Here is a 7,052-nt window from a genome sequence, read left to right on the forward strand (position 1 = left end):
GGTACTCCGGTAAAATCCCGATTTCACCGGGAACTCTTCCGATGTCCAAATATAGGTTTCCAATATATCAATCTTAATGTCTCGACCATTTCGAGACTCCTCGTCATGTCTGTGATCATATCCGGGACTCTGAACTACCTTCGGTACATCAAAACATATAAACTCATAATACCGATCGTCACAGAACTTTAAGCGTGCGGACCCTACGGGTTCGAGAACTATGTAGACATGACCGAGACACGTCTCTTGTCAATAACCAATAGCGGAACCTAGATGCTCATATTGGTTCCTACATATTCTACGAAGATCTTTATCGGTCAAACCGCATAACAATATACATTGTTCCCTTTGTCATCGATATGTTACTTGCCCGAGATTCGATCGTCGGTATCTCATTACCTAGCTCAATCTCGTTACCCGCAAGTCTCTTTACTCGTTCCTTAGTGCATCACCCCGTAACTAACTCATTAGTTACATTGCTTGCAAGGCTTATAGTGATGTGCATTACCGAGAGGGCCCAGAGATACCTCTCCGACAATCGGAGTGACAAATCCTATTCTCGATCTATGCCAACTCAACAAGTACCATCGGAGACACCTGTAGAGCACCTTTATAATCACCCAGTTACGTTGTGGCATTTGTTAGCACACAAAGTGTTCCTCCAGTAATCGGGGGTTGCATAATCTCATAGTCATAGGAACATGTATAAGTCAGGAAGAAAGCAATAGCAGTAAACTAAACGATCAAGTGCTAAGCTAACAGAATGGGTCAAGTCAATCACATCATTCTCTAATGATGTGATCCCGTTAATCAAATGACAACTCATGTCTATGGCTAGGAAACTTAACCATCTTTGATTTAACGAGCTAGTCAAGTAGAGGCATACTAGTGACACTTAGTTTGTCTATATATTCACACATGTATTATGTTTCCGGTTAATACAATTCTAGCATGAATTATAAACATTTATCATGATATGAGGAAATAAATAATAACTTTATTATTTCCTCTAGGACATATTTCCTTCAGTCTCCCACTTGCACTAGAGTCAATAATCTAGATTACATAGTAATGATTCTAACACCCATGGAGTCTTGGTGCTGATCATGTTTTGCTCGTGGAAGAGGCTTAGTCAATGGGTCTGCAACATTCAGATCCGTATGTATTTTACAAATCTCTATGTCTCCCACCTGGACTTGATCCTGGATGGAATTGAAGCGTCTCTTGATGTGCTTGGTTCTCTTGTGAGATCTGGATTCCTTTACCAATGCAATTGCACCAGTATTGTCACAAAATATTTTCATTGGACCCGATGCACTAGGTATGACACCTAGATCGGATATGAACTCCTTCATGCAGACTCCTTCATTTGCTGCTTCCGAAGCAGCTATGTACTCCGCTTCACACGTAGATCCCGCCACGACGCTTTGTTTAGAACTGCACCAACTAACAGCTCCACCCTTCAATGTAAACACATATCCGGTTTGTGATTTAGAATCGTCCGGATCAGTGTCAAAGCTTGCATCTACGTAACCATTTACGACGAGCTCTTTGTCACCTCCATAAACGAGAAACATATCCTTAGTCCTTTTCAGGTATTTCAGGATGTTCTTGACCGCTGTCCAGTGATCCATTCCTGGATTACTTTGGTACCTCCCTGCTAAGCTAATAGCAAGGCACACATCAGGTCTGGTACACTGCATTGCATACATGATAGAGCCTATGGCTGAAGCATAGGGAACACTTCTCATTTTCTCTCTATCTTCTACAGTGGTCGGGCATTGAGTCTGACTCAACTTCACACCTTGTAACACAGGCAAGAACCCTTTCTTTGCTTGATCCATTTTGAACTTTTTCAAAACTTTGTCAAGGTATGCGCTTTGTGAAAGTCCAATTAAGCGTCTTGATCTATCTCTATAGATCTTGATGCCCAATATGTAAACAGCTTCACCGAGGTCTTTCATTGAAAAACTCTTATTCAAGTATCCTTTTATGCTATCCAGAAATTCTATATCATTTTCAATTAGCAATATGTCATCCACATATAAGATTAGAAATGGTACAGAGCTCCCACTCACTTTCTTGTAAATACAGGCTTCTCCAAAAGTCTGTATAAAACCATATGCTTTGATCACACTATCAAAACGTTTATTCCAACTCCGAGAGGCTTGCACCAGTCCATAAATGGATCGTTGGAGCTTGCACACTTTGTTAGCTCCCTTTGGATCGACAAACCTTCCGGTTGCATCATATACAACTCTTCTTCCAGAAATCCATTCAGGAATGCAGTTTTGACATCCATTTGCCAAATTTCATAATCATAAAATGCGGCAATTGCTAACATGATTCGGACAGACTTAAGCATCGCTACGGGTGTGAAAAGCTCATTGTATTCAACTCCTTGAACTTGTCGAAAACCTTTCGCAACAAGTCGAGCTTTGTAGACAGTAACATTACCGTCAGCGTCAGTCTTCTTCTTGAAGATCCATTTATTCTCTATTGCTTGCCGATCATCAGGCAAGTTAACCAAAGTCCATACTTTGTTATCATACAAGGATCCCATCTCTGATTTCATGGCCTCAAGCCATTTTGCGGAATCTGGGCTCACCATCGCTTCTTCATAGTTCGTAGGTTCGCCTTGGTCAAGTAACATGACCTCCAGAAGAGGATTACCGTACCACTCTAGTGCGGATCTTACTCTAGTTGACCTACAAGGTTTGGTAGTAACTTGATCTGAAGATTCATGATCAACATCATTAACTCCGTCACTAATTGGTGTAGGTGTCACAGAAACCAGTTTCTGTGATGAACTACTTTCTAATAAGAGAGCAGGTATAGTTACCTCATCAAGTTCTACTTTCCTCCCACTCACTTATTCCGAGAGAAACTCCTTCTCTAGAAAGGATCCATTCTTAGCAACAAATGTCTTGCCTTCGGATCTGTGATAGAAGGTGTACCCAACAGTTTCCTTCGGGTATCTTATGAAGACACATTTCTCTGATTTGGGTTCGAGCTTATCAGGTTGAAGCTTTTCCACATAAGCATCACAGCCCCAAACTTTAAGAAACGACAACTTTGGTTTCTTTCCAAACCACAGTTCATAAGGTGTTGTCTCAACGGATTTTGATGGTGCCCTATTTAACGTGAATGCAACCGTCTCTAAAGCATAACCCCAAAACGATAGCGGTAAATCAGTAAGAGACATCATAGATCGTACCATATCTAGTAAAGTACGATTACGATGTTCGGACACACCATTTCGTTTTGGTGTTCCGGGTGGCGTGAGTTGCGAAACTATTCCGCATTGTTTCAAATGTAAACCAAACTCGTAACTCAAATATTCTCCCCCACGATCAGATCGTAGAAACTTTATTTTCTTGTTATGATGATTTTCCACCTCACTCTGAAATTCTTTGAACTTTTCAAATGTTTCAGACTTATGTTTCATTAAGTAGATATACCCATATCTGCTCAAATCATCTGTGAAGGTGAGAAAATAATGATACCCGCTGCGAGCCTCAATATTCATTGGACCACATACATCAGTATGTATGATTTCCAACAAATCTATTGCTCGCTCCATTGTTCCAGAGAACGGCATTTTCGTCATCTTGCTCATGAGGCATGGTTCGCAAGTACCAAGTGATTCATAATCAAGTGATTCCAGAAGTACATCAGTATGGAGTTTCTTCATGCGCTTTACACCAATATGACCTAAATGGCAGTGCAACAAATAAGTTGCACTATCATTATCAACTCTGCATCTTTTGGCTTCAACATTATGAATATGTGTATCACTACTATCGAGATTTAATAAAAATAGACCACTCTTCAATGGTGCATGACCATAAAAGATATTACTCATATAAATAGAACAACCATTATTCTCTGATTTAAATGAATAACCGTCTCGCATCAAACAAGATCCAGATATAATGTTCATGCTCAACGCTGGCACCAAATAACAATTAGTCAGGTCTAAAACTAATCCCGAAGGTAGATGTAGAGGTAGCGTGCCGACTGCGATCACATCGACTTTGGAACCATTTCCCACGCGCATCGTCACCTCGTCCTTAGCCAATCTTCACTTAATCCATAGTCCCTGTTTCGAGTTGCAAATATTAGCAACAGAACCAGTATCAAATACCCAGGTGCTACTGCGAGCATTAGTAAGGTACACATCAATAACATGCATATCACATATACCTTTGTTTACCTTGCCATCCTTCTTATCCGCCAAATACTTGGGGCAGTTTTGCTTCCAGTGACCAGTCTGTTTGCAGTAGAAGCACTCAGTCGCAGGCTTAGGTCCAGACTTGGGTTTCTTCTCGTGAGCATCAACTTGTTTGGTGTTCTTCTTGAAGTTGCCCTTCTTCTTCCCTTTACCCTTTTTCTTGAAACTGGTGGTGTTGTCGACCATCAACACTTGATGCTCCTTCTTGATTTCTACCTCCGCGGCCTTTAGCATTGCGAAGAGCTCGGGAATTGTCTTATCCATCCCTTGCATATTATAGTTCATCACAAAGCTCTTGTAGCTTGGTGGCAATGATTGAAGAATTCTGTCAATGACCCTATCATCCGGAAGATTAACTCCCAGTTGAATCAAGCGATTATTATACCCAGCCATTTTGAGTATATGTTCACTGATAGAACTATTCTCCTCCATCTTGCAGCTATAGAACTTATTGGAGACTTCATATCTCTCAATCTGGGCATTTTCTTGAAATATTAACTTCAAATCCTGGAACATCTCATATGCTCCATGACGTTCAAAACGTCGTTGAAGTCCCGGTTCTAAGCCGTAAAGCATGGCACATTGAACTATCGAGTAGTCATCAGCTTTGCTCTATTAGACGTTCTTAACATCGTCAGTTGCATCTGCAGTAGGCCTGGCACCCAGCGGTGCTTCCAGGACGTAATTCTTCTATGCAACAATGAGGATAATCCTCAAGTTACGCACCCAGTCCATGTAATTGCTACCATCATCTTTCAACTTTGCTTTCTCAAGGAACACATTATAATTCAACGGAACAACAGCACGGGCCATCTATCTACAACAAGATAGACAAGCAAAATACTATCAGGTACTAAGTTCATGATAAATTTAAGTTCAATTAATCATATTACTTAAGAACTCCCACTTCGATAGACATCCCTCGCATCATCTAAGTGATCACATGATCCAAATCAACTAAACCATGTCCGATCATCACGTGAGATGGAGTAGTTTTCAATGGTGAACATCACTATGTTGATCATGTCTACTATATGATTCATGCTCGACCTTTCGGTCTCAGTGTTTCGAGGCCATATCTGCATATGCTAGGCTCGTCAAGTTTAACCCGAGTATTCTGCGTGTGCAAAACTGGCTTACACCCGTTGTATTTGAACGTAGAGCTTATCACACCCGATCATCACGTGGTGTCTCGGCACGACGAACTTTCGCAACGGTGCATACTCAGGGAGAACACTTATACCTTGAAATTTAGTGAGAGATCATCTTATAATGCTATCGTCAATCAAAGCAGAATAAGATGCATAAAGGATAAACATCACATGCAATCAAAATAAGTGATATGATATGGCTATCATCATCTTGTGCCTTTGATCTCCATCTCCAAAGCACCGTCATGATCACCATCGTCACCGTTACAAAACATGATCATCTCATACAATAAAATATAGTATCATGTCTTGACCATATCACATCACAACATGACCTGCAAAAACAAGTTAGACGTCCTCTACTTTTTTGTTGCAAGTTTTATGTGGCTGCTATGGGCTGAGCAAGAACCATTCTTACCTACACATCAAAACCACAACGATAGTTCATCCAGTTAATGATGTTTTAACCTTCTCAAGGACCGGGCGTAGCCACACTCGGTTCAACTAAAGTTGGAGAAACTAACACCCGCCAGCCACCTGTGTGCAAAGCACGTCGATAGAACTAGTCTTGTGTAAGCGTACGTGTAATGTCGGTCCGGGCCGCTTCATCCAACAGTATCGCCGAACCAAAGTATGACATGCTGGTAAGCAGTATGACTTGTATCGCCCACAAGTCACTTGTGTTCTACTCGTGCATATAACATCTATGCATAAACCTGGCTCGGATGCCACTATTGGGGAACGTAGTAATTTCAAAATATTTCCTATGCACACGCAAGATCATGGTGATGCATAGCAACGAGAGGGGAGAGTGTTGTCTACGTACCCTCGTACACCGTAAGCGGAAGTGTTATAACAACGCGGTTGATGTAGTCGTACGTCTTCATGATTGACAGATCCTCAGCACCGAACGTACGGCACCTCCGCGCTCAGCACACGTTCAGCTCGGTGACGTCCCGCAAACTCACAATCCAGTAGAGCTTCGGGGAAGAGCTTTGTTAGCAAGACGACGTGGTTACGGTGTTGATGGAGCTACCGATGCAGGGCTTCGCCTAAGCACCGCTATGATATGACCAAGGTGGATTATGGTGGAGGGGGGCACCACACACGGCTACGAGAGATCAATGATCAACTTGTGTGTTCTAGGGTGCCCCCTGCCCCCATATATAAAGGAGCAAGGGGGAGGCGGACGGCCAGGAGGAGGGCGCGCCAAAGGGGGGAGTCCTACTCCCATCAGGAGTAGGACTCCTCCTTTCACTACAAAAAAATACACTTCTGTGATGATACGTGTTTGTCATAGTAGGTCACGTTTTCTGTCATGCGTGTACATCCATGACAAATTTATGACAGAATCAAGATAGTCATACCTGTGTTGTCGTAGAATTGTTCCATGACATTACCAAAATTATCATCACGGAAGTGTCCACTTCCATGACGATAAATCGCGCGTCACAGAAGTGCTTTCGTCAAGGGTGACCGACACATGGCATCCACCGTAACGGAACGCCATTAAGCTATCGGGTCCGATTTTGGATCCGATATATGGTCCGACGGGACATCGGGCCCACTAACGGCCCATGATAAAGGTGGCAACAGTTAAGCCCAACGTGACTTTGGGCCTGTTAAAGGCCTGTCACATAATTCGGCCCTTTGATGTCTATACTAAG

This window comes from Triticum dicoccoides, chromosome 7B, assembly GCF_002162155.2.
Source record: "Triticum dicoccoides isolate Atlit2015 ecotype Zavitan chromosome 7B, WEW_v2.0, whole genome shotgun sequence".
NCBI lineage: Eukaryota > Viridiplantae > Streptophyta > Magnoliopsida > Poales > Poaceae > Triticum > Triticum dicoccoides.